Source organism: Bidens hawaiensis, unplaced genomic scaffold, assembly GCF_021521415.1.
Source record: "Bidens hawaiensis isolate Kalapana, Puna unplaced genomic scaffold, B.hawaiensis_p1.1 tig00003644_1, whole genome shotgun sequence".
NCBI classification, from domain to species: domain Eukaryota; kingdom Viridiplantae; phylum Streptophyta; class Magnoliopsida; order Asterales; family Asteraceae; genus Bidens; species Bidens hawaiensis.
Genome location: NW_027491207.1, coordinates 661379 through 683455, shown reverse-complemented (window position 1 = coordinate 683455; position 22077 = coordinate 661379).

Here is a 22077-nt window from a genome sequence, read left to right as displayed (position 1 = left end):
CTAGAAGAAGTAGTTTAAATGGACCAAATGAAAGAATTGGATTTGACAAATCCAAGGCCATCTGTTATAACTGTCAACAACCTGGACACTTTGCAAGAGAATGCAACATGCCAAGACAGTTTGGAAATCAACTCAATCAAAGTCAGTTCTATCAGAATCAGAATCAGAACTTTCAGCAGCAAAGGACTCAAATGCCCAATCAAAATCCCTATCAAAATCATAATAGAACTCAGCAACAAACATTTCAACCTCAGAGAACTAATCAAATGCAGGTTCATACAAATCAAAGCAGACCATTTCAAAATGGTGTGAACCAACAAAGAGATCAAGGGAATGTGGCCGTTGCAAGGGTGGCTCAGGATGGAGAGTTTGACTGGAGTAATCATGTTGCTGAGATGGAAAGAGCAAATGTTGCATTCATGGCCAAAATTAATGAGAAGGCTAAATCTTCAAACACTCAGGTACATTCTGATACTTCTATTTCTGACCTTCTTGCTAAAATTGAAAAATTAAATCAGGAGGTTGGAAAATGGAAAACTGAATGTGGTAGGAAGGATGTCTTTCTAAATGTGTATGCTGAAAGTGAGGCTACATATGAAAGTCAAATCAAAGGTTTGGAGGATGATTGCATGGTAGCATGTCAAGCTCAATCCAGAATGAGAATTGAGATAGAAGGACTGAAGAATATGTTTGCTGAAGAGAAACTCAAGAATGCTGAATTGTTGATTGAAATTGAGTTTTTAAAAAACCTAGTCTCTACTGGAAACATTGTGGGCATGTTGAAAAGAAGACTGAAGAAGAGAAGTACAAGAAAGTTCCACCCCCGTTTTGTGATAGTTACCCATTGAAAGTTGATAAAGAGAGCAAAAATGAGTATCTCAAACAGTTCAAAAATGTGTTTGATGATAAGCCAGAATTTATCAAGCAATATGATGATGTGATGGTAGATCAGAATGGAGAATTTGTAATGAAAAAGGCTGACAAGCAAAAAACTGTGGTGGATGAACAGCTTCAAGGACAGAAAAAGAAGTGGAGTGAATACTCCAGTGAAGAAAGCAATTGTAGCTGTGGAAGCTCTTAGTCATCAAAGAGGAAGAAGAAAGGAGCAAAGAAGAAGAAAGGTGACAAAATTCCTCTTCTGCCACCTATGACATCAAAGGTGAGAGAGCATCATGAGAAAAAGAAGTGGAGTGAATACTCTAGTGAAGAAAGCAATTGTAGCTGTGGAAGCTCTCAATCATCAAAGAGGAAGAAGAAGAAAGGAGCAAAGAAGAAGAAAGGAGACAAAATTCCTCTTCTGCCACCTATGACATCAAAGGTGAGAGAGCATCATGAGAAAATAAGAAGAAAGCATGTTCCATTTGATATATGTGCTAGATCACCACCAGCCATCAAGAAGAAAACAGAAACACAAGGCACATTCTCTTATGATCAAAGTCGTCCACCTATCTTTCCAGTTTTCTCTAATCATGAATTATTTGATGTGGGTGAAGTGGACTATGCTCCAAGAAGAAGATGTTCAAAAGAACAAGAGGAAAATTCTTCACAATTGCCATCTAAGCTGAAGAAGATTGTTTTTGTTAAAGAAAAATGTTCCCAACAAATTGATCTCAGCAAGCCAATCAAGATGAACTTTTCCAACACTTTGTACTCAAAAACATCTTTAGGGTTTGATTTCCCTAAACCAAGTGACAAGATCAAGGACAAGAAACTTCTTGAGGATTTGGGAAACTTTGCTAAAGTGTTCTGCACAAAATGTGATGCATATGGGCATCACACTGACTCTTGCTGGATTCTTGAGGATAGTTTTGAAATACCAGATGTGGTTAGTGGCTATGATATGAAAAGCTACAAAGAAATGTATGAGAGATACTTGAAGGGAATAAAAAATCCATCTAAAGAAAAGAACTATCAGTCTGTGTTGGAACAAAGACTCAAAGCAAATTTGAAGCTTAAAGAAGATGATAGAATCCTGAAAACAACAGACAAGAACAGAAGATCTCCAAATGAAGAAAAGGCTAAGAAGAGATCAGGTGTTCTTAATGGTGATGAGAAGTTTCTGTTAAAACAAGGATTTGAACCAAGAGGATTTCAGTGGAAAGTAAAAAAGGAAGTAGAAGGTGGGAAGGATAAGGTGATGAAGGAAGTTGATGGAAGCTTTACAGTGTCTGCAGTGCACATTGGTTCAGAATTAGACACTGATGATGAGTGTGAAGTTGTGTATGAAGATCCTCCACTTTCTCTGAATTGCAAACTGATGGAGTTTGTAACTCAGAATCAAACTGATTTCTTTTGTGTGTGTGCAGGTGATGTGTGTCTAATAACCCTATAAATTTGACCCTCACACTAAGCTTTAATATTAAAACGAAAATCCTAAAACCACACACAACCGGCAAGTGTACCGATCGCAAGTAGTATAGACTTAGGAAGTCCGAGTATCGAACATGTGGACACGTCAGAACGCTAAAGATCACTAACCCTAGACAAGACCTACCTTAGAATAATAATTATATTGATTTTTGATTTTTAAATACTTAACTGAACTAACTAGACTGACTAACAAAACTTACCAAAAATAGAAAACTTAACGGGAAACAAACTATGTTAACTTAGGAATGGAGAAAAACGTCTACCTAGGTCTGAATCAAATTGTAGGCCTAACAAGCTAATGGATTGAATGATATCTAGACACCGGTCCCTAAAGATGGCACGACTAAGGATCGCGGGCTCACTGGTTTACCTCTCGGTCTCACACAACAAACCCTAACTACTCAAAATCGGCTAAAACGACCAAACCGGGAAACAATTGCTAACGTGTTCTAATGAAGGATCACCTCTCGGTCTCACCAACACTTGACCCTAATGGTAATGAATACTACACAACCAAGGATAGAGGAACAATTCAACTTAAACCAAAATAGATCAACTAGTCGCTCAAAATTCCTAAACCTGACAAGAAACGAACTCGCTCTCGCGCAATCCTTATTCTAGCATGCAAAGGCAATGAGAAAACCCTAACTTCCTATCACCTCTTGGTCTCAAGGAAGGTGTTTAACCGCTGTACTTAATCCAAATAATCACGCAACAAAACCCTACGGTTGTTCCTACCGCAAGCAAACCCTAAACACAAAGTCTAGAATCAAACAATGCACCGATCAATCAATACAAAACTAATCAATCAACACACGAGGTTTATGCAATGAATCACCAAAATTTCCAGCCCTTAAACACAACCTATTTCATGTCTAAATCAAACTTTACAATAGCAATTCAAGTCTATCAATCAAACAATCCAAAAAGCTCATCAAACACTAACAAGAATCATCATTCCTAGGTAGAACTAACAAGTTTAGCCAATAATCATCTTTGGACAGCCATGAACATTAAATAAAATCATCATTAAACTCATCTTAAACATCGATTCAAACATTCAATAACCAATACTAATCAATAACAAGTCAATATCCCAAGTAATTGCAAAACTACTAATTTGAACAAGTAAATCAAAGTATATGAATAATGAAAAAGATGTAAGGATATGAATGAATTCCGGGCTGTTCTTGGCTGCTACAACTGATGAAAAACCTTCCCGAGGCTTGGTTCTTGTGTCTTCTTCCTTCCCTAGCCGCTACACGATCAAACCCTAGCTACAAAAAACTTTTTCTCTTTTTCTTTCTTTCCTCCTGCTGCCGATCGGAACCTGTTCACAGCCCTAGGGTTTTTATTTTTTTATATAATATAATATAATATGGTCTTGGGCCTCCATGATGCATACGGGTCGGGCCTTGAGTTGTTTACTTGAAAACGTATGCGTAAAATGCTCGTAGAATGCTCGAAAAGTCCCGGTTTCTTCCTTTCTTTCACCCAAAACCTACAAGATTAATAAATGTATGTAAAACCTATCTAAAACGAGTTAAAACATATAAAATATAATATAATACGTAGATAAAACGTGCGGAAAATACGAGTGTTTTACAACACATCAGCATGATCAGTCCACGAGCAAAAATGATTTATGGTATATGGATAGTGGATGTTCAAGGCACATGACATGTGACAAGTCTGCATTAATAGATTATGTGAAGAGGTATGAGGGACCAGTTGCATTTGGGAGTGATGAAAATGGAGGAAAAATTGTTGGCAAGGGAACACTCACGAATGGCAAAGTATAATCTGCTGAGCATTTCTCAAGTTTGTGACAAAGGATATAAGGTTGCATTTAATGATGAACATTGCCTGATTTTGGAGCCAGAGTTTGTGATACCAACAGAAATGATTATGATGATGGCTCCAAGAAATGGCAATCTCTATGAACTGAGAATGAATACTGCAACTTCAAGAGGTGGTTCATGCTTATTATCAAAGGCAACTGAGAATGAATCTGTTTTATGGCATAGGAAGATGTGTCATGTAAATTTGAAGAACATGAACAAGCTAGTGAAAGGTGAACATGTTGTTGGTCTTCCCACAAGAGAGTTCAAGCTGGAAGACAAATGCACATCTTGCCTTAAAGGAAAACAACACAAATCCTCACACAAGAGCAAACTGCTGAACACAATTGATGAGATTTTGGAACTACTTCACATGGACTTGTTTGGTCCAGTGAGTGTTCCAAGTGTTGGAAAGAAGAGATACTGCGTAGTAATAACTGATGATTTTTCAAGGTTTACATGGGTCTTTTTCATGGGAAGCAAGGATGAGACTCCAGAGTTACTCAAGGATTATGTTTTGAAGACGGAAAATCAACTTGAGAAAAGAGTGAAAGTGATTAGAAGTGATAATGGGTTAGAATTCAAGAATGAGACTATGAGTGAATTCTGCACTTCTAAGGGTATTTTCCAGCAGTATAGTGCTCCTAGAACCCCTGAACAAAATGGTGTTGCCGAAAGGAGAAATGGAACTTTAGTTGAAGCTGCAAGGACCATGATTGCTGATGCCAACCTGCCTGTTACTTTTTGGGCAGAAGCAATAAACATTGCATGTTATGTGCAGAACAGGGTTCTACTCAACAAGGCTCAAAACAAGACACCATATGAAATTCTCTACAAGAGAAAACCTTATGTGAAGTTCTTGAAGCCTTTTGGATGCAAATGCTCACTCTTGAACACAAAGGATTACTTGAATAAATTCCAGTCCAAATCACTGGAATGTTTCTTTGTGGGCTACTCATCTCACTCAAAAGCTTATAGAGTCTATGTGAAAGAGCACATGGTGGTGATTGAATCGTCTGACATTATCTTCAATGAAAACCAGTTCAACAATACTGATGGTCCTAAATGGTTATTTGATCTTGAGAAAATGATCAAATCATTTAAAATCTACAGTGAAGACATGGACGATAGTATGTACAGACCCAGCTTTGAAGAAAAAGGAAAAGCAAAGCAAGTTGATCTGGACAAACTATGGACCTCAGTTGCGTCTGAAGCAAATGGATTTACCTTTGGAGGTACTATCCAAGGAGAAGATGATCTAGAGAGAGTTGGACAAGAGGCTGAAGTTGAAATCTCAAATGAAGGTCCAAGTGTTATTGAAAGTGCACCCATCCAAAGTCAACAACCTTCTCAAACTGAAGAAATGTGTCAGTTACAATCCCTGTTTGACTCATTGAAGCTAGGAGGAAATGAGGCATCTGAACTCAATCTTGTTCAAACCTCTACTGAAAATCAAGACAGATCTGAAGATGAATCTGCTGAGATGAATATGTCAAATCTAGAAGCAAAAGTGTTTGTATCACCAGTTGTTCAAACTACCTCTGTTGAAAGAAATCACCCTGCAGAGAACATAATTGGAGACCTACATGAAAGAGTTAACAGAAGTGCATCTGAAAAAGCAAATATCTGCCTGTATGCCTGTTTCCTATCCCAAGTAGAACCAAAGAACATCAATCAAGCTTTGAAGGAAAATAGCTGGGTGGAAGCTATGAAGGAGGAATTAGCTCAGTTCAGAGACTTACATGTGTGGGACTTGGTGGACAAGCCCAAAGGAAGGTATGCAATTGGTACAAAATGGGTCTTCAAAAACAAGAAGGATGAAAGGGGGATAGTGATAAAGAACAAAGCTAGATTGGTAGCTCTAGGATGTTTACAAGAAGAAGGAGTAGATTTTGAAGAGGTATTTGCTCCTGTTGCAAGACTAGAGGCTCTTAGGATTTTTCTGGCATATGCAGCATCAATGAACATTAAAGTCTATCAGCTTGATGTAAAATCTGCATTTCTGAATAGAAAGATAGATGAAGAAATGTATGTCACTCAACCTCCTGGATTTGAAGATCCATATCATCCAAACAAAGTCTACAAGCTCAGCAAGGCATTGTATGTATTACATCAGGCACCAAGAGCCTGGTATGATGAGCTGTCTAACCATCTGTTAGAACATGGTTTCTGTAGAGGAGCCATAGACAAGACTTTGTTTTACAAAAGGAGAGGAAAGGATCTGCTGCTGCTGCAAGTATATGTGGATGATATCATTTTTGGGTCAACAAATGAACAAATGTGCAAAGAATTTGAGCAAGTGATGAAGTCCAAATACCAAATGAGTTCAATGGGAGAAATGAATTTCTTCCTTGGATTGCAAGTGCAATAGAAGCCAGATGGAATTTTCATTAATCTATCAAAATATGTTCAAGAGATTCTCACCAAGTTCAAGTGTCAAGACTTCAAGACAAAGTCAACACCAATGGACACACATGAGAAAATGGTACCTGATGAAAAGGGGGAGCCATTTGATCAGCATGAATATTGGGCCAAGATAGGATCATTGATGTATCCTACAGCATCTAGGCCAGATATTATGTTTGCTGTGTGTGTTTGTTCAAGGTTTCAAGCTAATCCAAAGGTGTCACATATGCTAGCAATGAAAAGAATATTCAGATACTTGAGAGGAAAACCAGGCCTGGGAATTTGGTATCCAAAGAACTCTTCCTTTGATTTGATGGCTTACACTGACAGTGATTATGATGGATGCAACATGAGTCGAAAATCAACCTCAGGAGGATGTCAGTTTCTTGGAAACAGATTGGTGTCATGGCAATGCAAGAAGCAAACAACAGTGTCAATCTCTACTGCTGAAGCGGAGTACATTGCTGCATCTGCCTGCTGTGCACAGGTTCTGTGGATTCAAAACCAACTGCTGGATTATGGTCTGAATTTCTTACTCACACCTATTTTAATTGATAGTACGGCTGCTATGTTCATTGTTAAGAATCCAGTTCAACATTCTAAAACTAAGCACATTGAAATTAGACATCATTTCATTAGGGATTGTCAGGAAAAAGGGCTTATAGAAATGAAGAGGGTAGATACATCTGATAATTTGGCTGATTTGTTCACCAAACCTTTAGATAAGACCAGATTTCATTTTCTGTTAAAATGTCTAGGAATGATTAATGCTGATGAAGTATGATTTAGGATGTGTGCTTAAGTGAGGTGCTTACTGATGATCCATGTTTCTCACTGTGAATGTTTGCATGATTGATAGTTGTGCTAATCTGAATTGTCTGTTTGCCTTCATCATGTGTGTGACTGTTCTGGGTGTCATAATCATGTTTGTGAATGTGTGTATGACGAATTTCTGTTAAAACTGATATTTACAGCTGTTAGTACTTTGATCTGTGTTTGCATGATAAATTTTTATGATTCTAAGTATTTCGAGCATGAATCTGTGCTCGATGTTGTGCTTATTGCTCTTCGAGCACAAGCATAGGCTTAAAAGACAATTCTAACTCATTCGAGCACAGATGTCAGTTGCTCAGTTGCTCGAGCACAGACTAGCTTTGGAAAACTTTTCTAAGTATTCCGAGCATGGTTATGTACTTATGGTGTGTCTGTTGTTTCTTGCTTTGGAAAACTTTCTAAGTATTCCTAGCACAAGTTTTTTGCTCGAGCACAATGTACAACTCTGTCGAGCACAAACTCTGTAATGATACATCTTAAGGTTGCTACAGACTTCTGAGTATGCTCGACGGATTTCTAAGCATGCTTCACTGTATTGTGTGCTTTGCTGATTGAAATGTGTGATCTGAGTATTATGTGTGTGACACTTGTGAAGTGTTTGCTTGTTAAATGTGACTACAAGACTATACTATTTTCAGAATCTAACCTTAAAAATGACCTTTCAAAGAAATGATTTTGAAAATGTAACATATTTTATGATAAGCAACACTGTTTTGGTGATCAAATGAGAGAGATGATAATATTATCCAAGTTCATATTCAGATATGAATATTGTTATTCAGGTGGAAATTGAATCCAACAAATGTGGGAAATGATAGCATATTGTCCAATCTCCTAACTCATGGATTATAAGCTTAAAAGATTTCAATTCAGTAAACTGACAATTTGTGTAGGTTCTTCTCATGAGTGCAGTGATCAATGTGATAAAAATACTATAATCATGCTAAGTTTGATGTGGTGTTTTATTTGAAAACTAATGTATGTTTCCTTGCACATCTCTCCGAATGATAGGCAGAAAGGCAATTATCCAATCATACACGAGCCTGTTGATGTTTTGGTCTACCAAAAACAGTTTATCAAATTATGAGCAGCTACTAAATAGCTATACATATATATATATTTGAAAGTTCATAAACAGAAAATGAAGCAAATGAAAAAGAGTGAAAAAGAAAATAAAATATGCTTCAAAATCATTAATGATAAATAAATATATCATGACCTTAAGGGGCACAATCAGAACTACAAGAGTGGGGCATTCAAATAAGTCCTAAACACTCTGAATGAAAGGCATGTAAGTCCGGATGGCTTGTAAGTCCAACGTTCAACCTTATGGTCTGATAACTAAGTATCTTATTATTCAATAAACTGCTCGAAAAATTAAATTTTTTTACCAACGCATCAGGGGGTTGAAGACAATTCGGGGTGATTTGGAGAAAGCTAAATAAGCTTTGAGAAGAGATAAGGAGCAACTAAAGTCTAAAGTGTGACCATTCTAACTCAAGCAACTAATTGAACCTTAAATATATCACAAACGTCATGAGAATCATGCTATGAATTTACACATACTGTCAGCCTGACTTAAATCATAATAAGGCTGAAAATGAAGTGGTTTAACAGTTATTGGACAATCTGATCCCATGTTGAGATCTTTCCAATGAAACGACATAAACTTTTAAACTGGATTTTGATCTCTTGTTCACCTCAAACCCAAGCTTGAGCAAACGGAATGAAGCTTACTCGAAGAGAATATGTATTCTCCGAAAGAGAATATATTCTAAGTAAAGTATGCTCGAGGACACTCTTCGAGCACACCTTGTATAGGAAGCTTGCTCGAGCAAGGACCTTGCTCAAGGTCTGAAACACTTGTATTAGATTTATCTTTTATTATGTAATGTCTAGGACGTATACATGGAATGTTAAGGTCTATATATAGACATCCTAGGGTACTACTAGGGAACGGTTTTTTGAAGGGTTGTAAGGTTTTTGACACGCATACTGACAATCTTTACAGACGAATATCAAAAGCCGCCGTCACACAAAACCCTAGACATTCCATTCACTGTATCATTGACATATCATTTAATATAGTGAATCTTTGTCGTTGAAATAGTCTTTACCGATTATCATTTATTGTTTTGTGTTTGATAATCCTCCACAAGCTTTCATTCTCAATCATTGAATATCCTGATTCCGCTGGGATACTCAATCGGTCTTTGAGTAATTAAGTCGGTGTGTTCTTGTCAAACCTTTGCTAAGGTTGCACCCGATAGACGGTCCTGACATCAAGAATGTTAGGGCACAGATTTCAGTATCCTCAGCAAAGATTATATTCAGGACTAATCTAGGATGCGGTATCTTCAAAGGTAACTGGTATCTTAATTACATTATATAACTAACACGATGTTTGCTACCTTCCATGTTTACAGGTCAAAGTCCGTTGCTTGATCTCCTAAGAACTCGCATTTACTGTTATTGGAGCGTGGCAACTAAGGAAACATGCTATCTAACGAAATTAACGGCTAATTGATTTATTCTAATAGTTTCCTTAAATATAGGACTTCTTGTTAGTTTTATTTTTGTATAAATAGAGCTCAAAGCCGGATCATAACACACACTCTAGCACTCAAGAACTTAATAGTACTCGCATTCTTTGTAATCACGATCAAGTTTGAGCTCCACAATTGTAATCACCTTTACTATTAATAAACCGGTGGTGATAGTTTTCACCGCCCGGGGTTTTTTGCTTGTTATCCTAAGGATAACGGGTTTTTTCCTCGTAACAAATCCTTGTGTTCAAGTACTTTTACGTTCATTTCATACAAGCACCTAGTCCCGATTACTAATTTGGTTACAAAATCATTGTTGTTAATTTTTAACCAAAACAATTTGGCGCCCACCTGGGGCAACGGTGCTTTAATCCATTAGATCCGTTTATTTCATTCACCTTCATTCTATTTACAATGGCCTCATAACCAAAAACCAGTTCAGTCTTTGCTCTTGTGGTCACTACTGCTTCAAGTGTCAACCCAGGACCTCCACCACTGCCGAAGAAAAAACTCAGCCCAGAGGAGAACTTCCACCATTTGCGAGATCCTTTACACGGGTAGACCCGGCTATTTCTAACAATTATATTTTTGCTTTGATAAAACAGGTCAAAACGCACATAGAGTAGCAAGAGAAGACCAACTCAAGGCTATCCAAGGAGATTGAAGGAATCAAAAAGAAACCAGGGCTGGAGGCCACTCCAATCATGCCCAGGGTCCTTGACTTTGATTCTCTAGGATCATCTATCCTTTAGAATCCCAAATCCTTGGGGACACAATCAGCAAGGATTCCATCGCAGCAGCAATCAGGATACTGGGGAGCTTTTCCTTCGGTATCCTCGGAGTTACCCGGACCAACGAGGCAAGGGTCCATCAACATGCAGCCTCGCTCAACCGTGGGTGCCGGCATATTTTCATCAGGATCCCCTATGATGTCCTCGGAAGTGCATGTTGGAGATGACATCCCTATGCAGGCACCGCCTTATCCTGGGGATACCATCAATGGAGGAATTAACCACCCAAGCTCAGGATACCAGAGACCTAACGAAGATCCTGGTAACAGTTTACTTAATTCTAATTTATACACTAACTGTGGAACAGTTCAGGACAAGGGGATATCCCCCGATATAGCCAGGGAATTACAGAAGATGAAAGATATGATATCCAGTATCCCCAGGATAATCCGTCCCATAGCTGAAGTTCCAGTGGGCAGCCATAAACTTTCCTGGTTCACTTGGCCCATATGCGACGTGGAGATCCCCAGGAAATTCCAAACGCCCAACATGAAACTTTAGGACGGCACTACGGATCCTGAGGAGCATGTAGCTCAGTACAGAGAAAGCATGGATGTTAACCCTATCCCCGCAGAAATCAAAGAAGCTTGTCTGTGTAAAGGGTTTGGTTGAACACTACCAGGGCCGGCCCTCAAATGGTTATTAAGTATTCCTTCCAACGCTATCATTTCCTTTGCTCATTTAATTAACTTGTTTAATAATCAATTCTCCTGTAGTAGATCTTTTGAGAAAATGACAGGTAATTTATATAGAATTGTTCAGCATAACAATGAATCCCTAAGGGATTACATATTTAGATTCAGCAGCGAAGCTTTGGAAATCCCCGACCTTGACATGGAAGTTGCTGTTGAAGCCTTCAAGATGGGACTTAGGAAGGATTCTCCTTTCTACGAAGACCTTCTCATGACTCCATGCAGGAATCTAGATGAAGTCAAAAACAGAGCATTAAGATACATTCGACTGGAGGATGAAGAAGGCTCATGGAAGCTTGTTTATCCCGAAATATGAGTCTACCAACAGGAAGTCCAACTCTCCACAAAAGTTCTTTAGGCCGAAGCCTTACTCCAAGCAAGATAATCCCAAGATCAACACTGTGGAAGAAGACGAAGACGATGAAGAATATCCTAAAATATCCGAATATTGCTTTAACCTTGATATTGGTGGTGTGATTTGTGCCATGCAGGGTTTAGGTGACAAGGCTAGATGGCCTAAAAAGAATGAAAAGCCTGGATCAAACAAAGACAAGTGAAAATGGTGTGCGTTCCATGAAGACTTTGGCCATCACACTGACGATTGTATAGCACTTCGGAAGGAAATAGGATACCTTCTCAGAAAAGGACACTTAAAAGAACTATTTGGAAGAAATACGAACAAGAGTCAGGATCCTTTCAAGATACCTGAAAGGGCACCTTCTCCACCACCCGGGGCTAAGGTGGTATCATTATCTCGGGAGGATCTGACATCTGTGGGACCTTGTATTCAGCAGCCAAGAAACGTTCTAGAGAAACGAAGATGGACAACGGAGAAAGACCTCTCCGTACTTCCACATTGACAACTCAAAGAATCATATCCTTCGATGAGGAGGATAGATGTGACCTTGTGGATCCCAACCACGATGGCTTGGTAATCACTTTATGTATAGCTAACTATTTTGTGCGCAGGATACTCGTTGATGGAGGAAGCTCTGTAAACATTATCCAGATGGATGCATTGAAGAAAATGATATCCAAGAAACAGAGATTATCCCGAAATCCTTAGTTCTTGTCGTATTCAGTGGCAAAACCAAGAACACCTTGGGAGAAATCAAACTTCCAATAGATATTGAGGTAACTAACTCCCTACAAAAGTTTTGCGTTATTGACTCTTTATCTTCTTGTAATGTGATTTTAGGCAGGCCCTGGATCCACAGCATGAAGGCAGTACCCTCAACCTACCATCAGTGTGTGAAACTCCCAAGTCCTTGGGGAGTCATCAAAATTGAGAGTGATTAACAGGATGCTAAGGAATGTTATGCTTCATCAATGAAGTGGACTACAAAGCCTACTCAAGCATAGCAATTACAGCAAAAACCAAGGAAGGTCCTGCTAGCAAGAGAGCAGGATGTAAAGGAGGTATCTTTGGATCCTCAGGATACTGAAGTCAAAGTATTGTTAGGATCAAGTATTCCTGAGGATATTGAGGTGGAATTGATATCCTTTCTAAAGAAAAGAGCTTCTACCTTCGCTTGGAAACATGAAGATATGGCAAGTATATCTAAATCTATAATCACTCATAAACTTGTTATAGACAAATCTTTCAGGCCAGTACATCAAAAGCGACGGAAGTTTGCTCCTGAGAGAAACGCTATCATACAAGAAGAGGTGTAGAAGCTGCTCAAAACCAAGATGATAAGAGAAGTCCAATATCCTAGATGGTTGGCCAATCTAGTTGTTGTCCAGAAGAAAAATGGAAAATGGAGAGTGTGTGTGGACTTCACAGACCTGAACAAGGCCTGCCAAAAGACCCATTTCCACTCCCGCACATTGACTCAATGGTGGATGCAACTGCTGGCCACGAGCTGCTAACATTCATGGAAGCATCCTCAGGATTCCAACAGATTCAAATGGAGCCTTCAAATCAAGAAGACACGGCCTTCATGACTCCCACAGGTATATACTGTTACACTGCAATGCCTTTTGAACTTAAAAATGCAAGTGCGACATACCAAAGGCTCTTCAACATGATGTTCAAAGACCAACTGGGGGACACGATGGAAGTCTACATAGATGACATGGTTGTGAAGTCAAAAAAGGCTGAGGATCATCTCAAAGACTTGGCAACAGCAATTGATATCCTAGATGAATACAACATGAAGCTGAATCCAGCCAAGTGTCACTTTGGGGTCAAAGCCAGGAAATTCCTGGGATACATGGTCACCAAAAGAGGAATAGAAGCAAGCCCATAGCAGATCAAGGCTATCCTGGATATCAAATCACCAAGGAATGTCAAAGATGTCCAAAGGTTGACCGGAAGAATAGCTTCTCTCAGTAGATTCATCTCAAGATCTTCAGAGAAGTGTAAAGACTTCTATGATATCCTGAGCAAGAATCAAAAGTTCGCATGGGGAGAGAAGCAAGAAAGGGCATTGGTATCTCTAAAGGAATACTTATCCTCAGCACCACTTCTAATGAAGCCAGTTGATGGTGAGCCTATATCCCTATATTTAGCCATTTCTGGGAGTGCAATCAGTGCCGTTTTGGTCAAGGATCATGAAGGTCAACAACATCCAATATATTATTTAAGTAAAAGTCTACTAGATGCTGAATGCAGGTATTCTTATCTTGAAAAGTTAATTTTAGCACTTATAATGGCTTCAACTAAACTAAGACATTACTTTGAAACTCATGCTATACATGTAAAAACTAACTATCCTATTAAAGATGTTTTTAGAAAACAAGAAATGTTAGGTAGGATGGCAAAATGGGCTGTGAAACTTAGTGCATACGATATCATGTATAAGCCAAGAACAGCCATCAAATCTCAGGCACTTGCTGACTTTGTGGCTGATTTTAGCCAGGATATACTTGAAGAAGTTGAAAAGGAAGTTCAACAATTGAACGTCAAGGAAAGTTGGACTTTGCATACCGATGGTGCCTCCAACATAAGAGGAACAGGTCTAGGTATCCTGCTAAAATCGCCACTGGGGGACATAATACCTCTATCTATATCTTGTGAATTTCAGTCTACTAATAATGAGGCTGAATATGAGGCCTTAATAGCTGGTTTGCAATTAGCTAAGGATATGAAGGTCAGGTATCTTCAAGTTTACGTTGAATATTTGTTATTAGCTAACCATTTCAATGGCTCTTATGCAGTGAATGCAGAAAACTTAGCAAAATATTTAGAAATAGTTAAGCAATTAGCTATGTGTTTCGAAACATTTGACATAGTGCAGGTACCAAGGGAAGAGAACACTGAAGTAGATGCCTTAGCAAACTTGGCATCAGCTCTCAAGATACCAGGAGATGTCAAGATACCTATCGTGCATATCTTGACTCCAGCAACAAAGGAGAACCTCGAAATCTTAGAAACTTCAAATTCTAAGGATAATCCAGCATCTTTGACCGATCCCATAATACGGTATCTTCAGGATAACGAGATCCTAGAAGGAGAAAATCCCAGAGCATTCCGAATGAAGGTAACCCAATATATTATCTATCCTAAATAATGTATTATATAGAAAATCACTTGCAGGTTCATACTTGAGATGCTTGGAATATCAAGAAGCACAAAGACATACATGAAGGCGATTGTGGAAACCACACTGGGGGCAGAGCCTTAGCATCCAAGATACTAAGGACAGGCTATTTCTGACCAACAATGAAGAGAGATGCAATGGATTTCTCCAAGAAGTGTGATGCTTGCCAAAGACACAGCAACATATTACATCAACCAGCTGAACCATTATATCCTATCATCTCCCATGCCCATTTATGAAATGGGGAACATATATTATGGGAAAGCTGCCCAAGGCTCCTGGTGGAAAAGTGTTTATGCTGGCCATGACAGAATAATTCTCCAAGTGGATCGAAGCAGAGGCACTCGTTCAAATTAAAGAAAAGGATGTGATTCATCAAACGCAATATCCTGACAAGATTTGATATCCCAGCGGAGATTGTTTGTGATAATGGCTCATAGTTCATCGGTAGTAGAACAACCAAATTTTGTAAAGGTTGGGGAATCAAGATGGTGACTTCAACTCCAGTACATCCTCAAGCTAACGGTCAAGCAGAATCAAGTAACAAGATCATCATCAACAATTTGAAAAAGAAATTGGGATCCAAAAAAGGAAAATGGGCAGAAGAACTACCATTTGTTCTTTGGGCTGATAGAGCCATTTCGAAAAATGCAACGGGACAAACACCTTTCTCCTTGGTGTTTAGGATCGAAGCTGTTATCCCTACAGAGATGGTGATCCCCACAGCAAGAACTAGCATCCAGGATACTGAGTCCAACAAACAAAATCTTACCAAAGACCTGGATACCATCGATGAACTCAGGGATCTCACCAGGATCAGAATGACAGCCTACCAACAAAGAATAGCCAAGTCCTACAACAAGGATATCAGAATTCGAAGATTCCAAATAGGTGACATGGTGCTAAGAAAAGCATTTCAGAATACCACTAACCCAGTAGATGGAAAGCTAGCTCCGAAGTGGGAAGGTCCTTACCTGATAGATTCGGAGGCAGGAAAAGGGGCCTACAGGTTAATCACTATGGAAGGTGTACCTATACCAAGAGCTTGGAATGCTATCCACCTCAAGGCGTATTTTTGTTAGTATACTGGTATGTTGGTATCATCAAGATGAAGGTATGTTTCTATTCTTACATTTTTTAACACTATTATCCCTAAATCAAGTTTACTGACTTAAGCATCGGAGGGGTGTTAGCCCACCCCTTATCAAGAGCTTAGTGTTTTGCAGTTATCCTAAGGATACGTTATCTCGAGAACAGTCAGAGGCTGATCACCTCCCAGACGAATATGATATCCCTGATATCCCACAAGGTTTAAAGGTCTTCACCTTTCCAACGAACGCCAGGGGCGCACGAAAATGATATCCCGGATATCTCAAAAGGTTTAAAGGTCTTCACCTTTCTAACGACACCTGGAGCGCACGATGATTCGGGTATAGTTCGAGGCAGGCTGACCAGACCAGCTGACAATCCGTCTGTTGTTGGCTATATACCAAATCCTTAAGATAAGTGGCAGACGTGTCACACATATGGTTTATAACATTTTCATGTTATCTAAGGTTTATTACACTTTCGTGTTATCTAAAGTCTTGGCATTATCACGCCCATGCGTTTGGGACCTTCCCCAGTTTCACCTCAAGTCTAGACATTTTCATGTCTCTAAAGTAAAGGCCTAGTCGCCAGTAAAAAGGCTTTATCGCTAGTTAGTAGGCTTTATCGCTAGTTATTGGGCTTTATCGCCAGGACTATCTAACTTTGTTTTGACAGATCGAAGATCGGACAATCACTAAATGGAGAGATGTTACAAAGTTGTTTTTGACTTAGCAAAATTCCAGAAACATGATACTTCAAAAAGCTTAACAATTGGGGACATCATATGTAAGCTAACTAGATTTATAAACGATCTTCATGAAGGTACTCCTTACACTTAGTTCTATCACTCAATTTATATTTCAAAGTATGATCTTTTGGTTTGATTGCGATAACTCACACAAGGCATAATGATATATTGTCTTTAAGATATTTTCAAATCCTAATAAGTCTTTTGATTATGTTTGCTGAAAACATAAAATTATTTCATGTTCAGGATATATGATCCTCAGGATATCTTGATAAAATGTCTTAGAAATATATTTTCTAAAACTATAAATATTTAGAAACATTTTTTCAAGATACACTATCCTCGAAGTAACTTATTTCAGACATGTAATATTCCAACTAAAACTTGTAAGTTACTGAACACAATGCGTAAAGCCAAAAGATTATATGATTACTAACCATACGTGCAGGAAATTAAAAGGCAACACCCGGGTTTCGTCTTGAAAATCCAAGATCCCTCCACCCGAATATTACCATATGTTCAAAAGTCAAGATAACATGGGCTTCATCTTGGAAAGTCAAGATCCCTCCACCCATGTATCCTATTATCCTAAGCTTACTTGTTCAAGACAGGAAAATAAAAATTGTTCGACAACCATTACAACCCAACATCAAACCACAAACACATAAACCTTAAAAAATTGGGCTCAATCTTTTTATTTACCGCATCACTGCCCAATTGCACCTCATCACCAATAGGCTTCACCACTCCCTTGATCGCCACGTCCAGTGCCTCCTCAGCAACCTTCTCCGCTCCGCTCGGACCAGCCTCCTCTACCGCTTCCCCATTCAGCTCAGCCAGTATCTTCTCCCAACCAGCTACATCCTAGAAGGGAGTATCCAGACCAGCATCCTTCACCTCTTTAGCCATCTTGAGCCGGGATAGAAACACCGAAACAGCAGCAGATTTTTTCGCCCCTTCCACGGCCTCGTAAACCTTTACCAAGCATGCAGCTTCTTGATGAACCAACTCCTTCTTAGCCAGTGACGGCTCCAGTTTCGCGTCTTCCAGTTCTTTGGTCTTCTTATCAAGGAGACTGGTCTTTGTGACTCCTATCTTCATCAGTTCAAAGATGCGAGTGTTGGCTTCATGGAGTTCGAGGCATATAGTGGCGAACCAGGAGGAAAGATACTCGAGGCCCTGCAAGGATAAAGGATCCTTTGCGCAGCTGGTCTCTTGACTCTTCCACTTCTTAGAGCCCTTTGTGAAGCTGCCTTCAGGTCGAGGGATAGAGCTGGGGACATGTTCCTTCTTGATAGTGCTTTGGGTGGATACCATGCTGTCAATATCTTCAAGAGCAAAAGTAGAAGCAGACTTGCCTACAAATACAAAGCTTAGTATCTCTGATCCTTAAAATTTCTAATAAAATCTCGAATATTTCTTACCAGACATAACGGAGCTCACGGACGGAGACGGATCTTGAAAACTCGACTGGAAATGAAACGTCCTCTCTTTCTCGTCAATGAGAAAGAAAGAGGCAAGCTTATCCTTGTTTTCTCTCATGGGAGGAGCAATCTCAAAGAACTTCAAAGCTGAAGAAACAAAAGAAAACACATCAGTCAGAAAAGATATCGATATATATTCAAGATACGGTATCCTACTTTTGGAAACCCAGAGATAAGGAAGAGTATCAGGCTGTGGAAGAGAATCTCTCCTAACAAAGAAATATTGTCTCTTCCACTGGTCGTTATTATGGGTATTTTTCAGAACCAATGGAGATCGACCAGATTTAATTTTGAGAAGATATCTTGAAGACCCATGGCTGCGAAGGTCATATACAGAAGCAAGCTCTGATAGGGTAAGATCTAGGGCATAGTCAGCAATTAGTCTCTCCAAAACAAACAAAGTCCTCCAAACCATGGGCATGGTTTGGGCATAACTGAGACCAGTTCTTGAAAAGAACTCGGTGGTAAAGGCAGGAAATGGATAGGAAAAACCGATTTTAAATGGCAAAAACGGAAAACAGATCCAGGGTTTTGAAACACAATCGGAAGAAAGGGCGGCGTCAAATGGTTAGAAAAGAGTTTCAGCGGGAAAACAACCCCGAGACCGAAGATTCGCGATATCAGTGTTGCCAAAAATGCATATCACACTCGCTAGACTAGCAAGGAGATTTTGCGATACAAAATCCTCAATACCGGAAGGACAAAGCTTCGGACTCATGATTTGAGAAGAGAGAATAAAGAAAAGTTACCTGAATAATGGAAGAAGATGGATGGAAATATTATTTATCCAAGTAATTATAAGGAAGGCCTAGGGTTTGGCGAGTAATCAAAACGGCTGACACGTGCATTAAAAATCCACCATGCAAGATTTGAAATTCAAAATTCAAAAATTTTACAGCTGTAATGCCTATCTACAGCTGTTAAAATTTGGGGACAATTGTTAGGGCACGGATTTTCAGTATCCTCAGCAAAGATTATATTCAGGACGAATCCAGGATGCGGTATCCTCAAAGGTAACTGGTATCTTAATTACATTATATAACTAACACGATGTTTGCTACCTTCCATGTTTACCAGGTCAAAGTCCGTTGCTTGATCTCCTAAGAACTCGCATTTACTGTTATTGGAGCGTGGCAACTAAGGAAACATGCTATCTAACGGAATTAACGGCTAATTGATTTAGTCTAATAGTTTCCTTAAATATAGGACTTCTTTTTAGTTTTATTTTTGTATAAATAGAGCTCAAAGCTGGATCATAACACACACTATAGCACTCGTGAACTTACTAGTACTCGCATTCTTTGTAATCATGATCAAGTTTGAGCTCCACAATTGTAATCACCTTTATTATTAATAAACCGGTGGTGATAGTTTTCACTACCCGGGGTTTTTTGCTTGTTATCCTAAGGATAACGGGTTTTATCCTCGCAACAAATCCTTGTGTTCAAGTACTTTTACGTTCATTTCATACAAGCACCTAGTCCCAATTACTAATTTGGTTACAAAATCATTGTTGTTAATTTTTTACCAAAACAAAGAACTCATCAAAACATAAACTCAATCAAAGACACCACCAATTGTAAGACCCAAGGTTCAATTGAAGATGGTGGAGACGGTTTGTGAGTTGTGAATGATGAGAGCCCAACCGATGGTTTTGGGGTGGGTGTTAGGGTTGAATTATTTATTTTAATATTATATTAAATAACATTTACAAGAATGGTCCTTCTAGGATCAGTTTTGGCTCTAAATGTAAGGCCCCGAACCCCGGGAACCCCACAGTTGGTAATCATTCATAACACTCGTAAACTTAAATAAACTTGAAAACCGTTTCTTCCATTAAAACAAACGTATCAGAGTATCAATTTTGCGGAAAACATGAAAAATGAAATAAGTTCCCGAAACCCGGGAATTTTGCCCAAAATCCAAAGTAAATATAACTTTTATAAGTTTCCTTGAAATAAAATATTCATAACAATTCTTCCTTCCAGTATGCCCTTCACCATCCAAGTAGCTCCGTGCACGTCCAAGCGATAAGGCATTCTCTTCCAAATCCTGAAACTTACACTAACATGCACACAAAGTCAGCTTGAGCTGAGTGAGTTCAAGTTTTAAGTAAAAGATATCAGTAGTAAAAATCATGATAGTCATACCAAAGGTTTTCTAAAAGTAAAAAGGGTACATCCATCTAATCATCATTACCGAACTTAAACATCCTCATACATACATATACAAATATATATGTAAACAACCATTCAATAACATCCCACATAACAGTATATATATATAACATCCACGTATAACATCAGGGTCGAGCAAACGTACAACCCAAACACGTAACATCAGTGCATGCAAACACGAAGTAGGCATACACAACATCAGTAGTCGAAACGACTACAACATCGCCAAATAGCGGCCAAGAAATAATGTATATACATATATATATATATATATTTAACATCCCAAGACTTACCATATACTAGCAAGCCTATATAAAATTGTTTTAAAACATTTCATCAAGTAAGAAAACATTTAGGTGCGCATGCTAGCCCAAAATTTAAAAAGAGTTAAAAAGGGGGCATCATGAACTCACCTGAGATCGATCGAATACTTGCAACGAGCTAGGAAGTTCCTAAGGGCACAATCACAAGCAAGGGCCTGTAAATTATACATAACGCGTTACTAAACTAGACTGTAGGAACACTCTAGCCTAATGAGTCGTACAAGCCCAACACTTTGGCCCAGGGCTCAACAACTTGGCCCAAGGCCCAACCACGTGGCCCAAGGCCCAACACTTGGCCCAAGGCCCAACCACCTGGCCCAAGGCCCAATACCTGGCCCAAGGCCCATGGATAGTCAAATCGGGTCGAATGCGCGTGTAATAAACCTTAAACCCATTTGTTAAACGAATCAACCCCAAATGGACCAAATTCCATTTTAAATCTTTTCGTTCATCAAGATTATGTCACCCGAGTTGATAGGGTTGACGGTTCCTTTTTACAACTCTTACTTTAACATTTAAACGAAATTTCGTGCACCGCCGACTCGATTGACGAAGCACTAACCACAACAGCCCAGAGCATCAAAAAAATAATTTTCCCACAGCCCTTGGACTCCCCTAGGGCCATGCAAACTGATTCGGTTGGTCATCCAACCGATTAACGCATCAAACTCAACAATTCTAGACAACCGAACATAACAATCAAACTACAACTAGTTGATCAACTTAACGAAAACCTAAGAACATGATCTTTGAGTATGATATACGGGACATACCTAGGAAGATTGTGGTGCGAAAACTCACTTCAAACAGCCCCGACAAGAACACAATTGAACATCCACCGGTTAAGCCTTAAACGAACTTATCGATCAATAAAGAGTAAAACAAATAGATTTTAGCATGCGAAGATGCATTTAATTACATAGGATAACATTTGAAATAAATTATTAAATTTTTACCAGACTTTAATAAATGTCTTAGGTTTATAAAAATATTTTTATTATATTTTTCTATTGGACAGAAAAATTATAAAAATTCCTCCAACACAGCAAGGTATGTGCAGCTATTTCGGTGCGCAACAAAATGGTTTTATTTTTATAAAATTCATTACCAAACCAAATTAAACGATTCCAATTGGTTTGGTTCACAACTCAAAATACTAACTTCTAGAAGTAGAACCAACAAATTTGGACCTGTCGAAAAAAGGTTATGACGTTGGGAAGACAGACCAGAA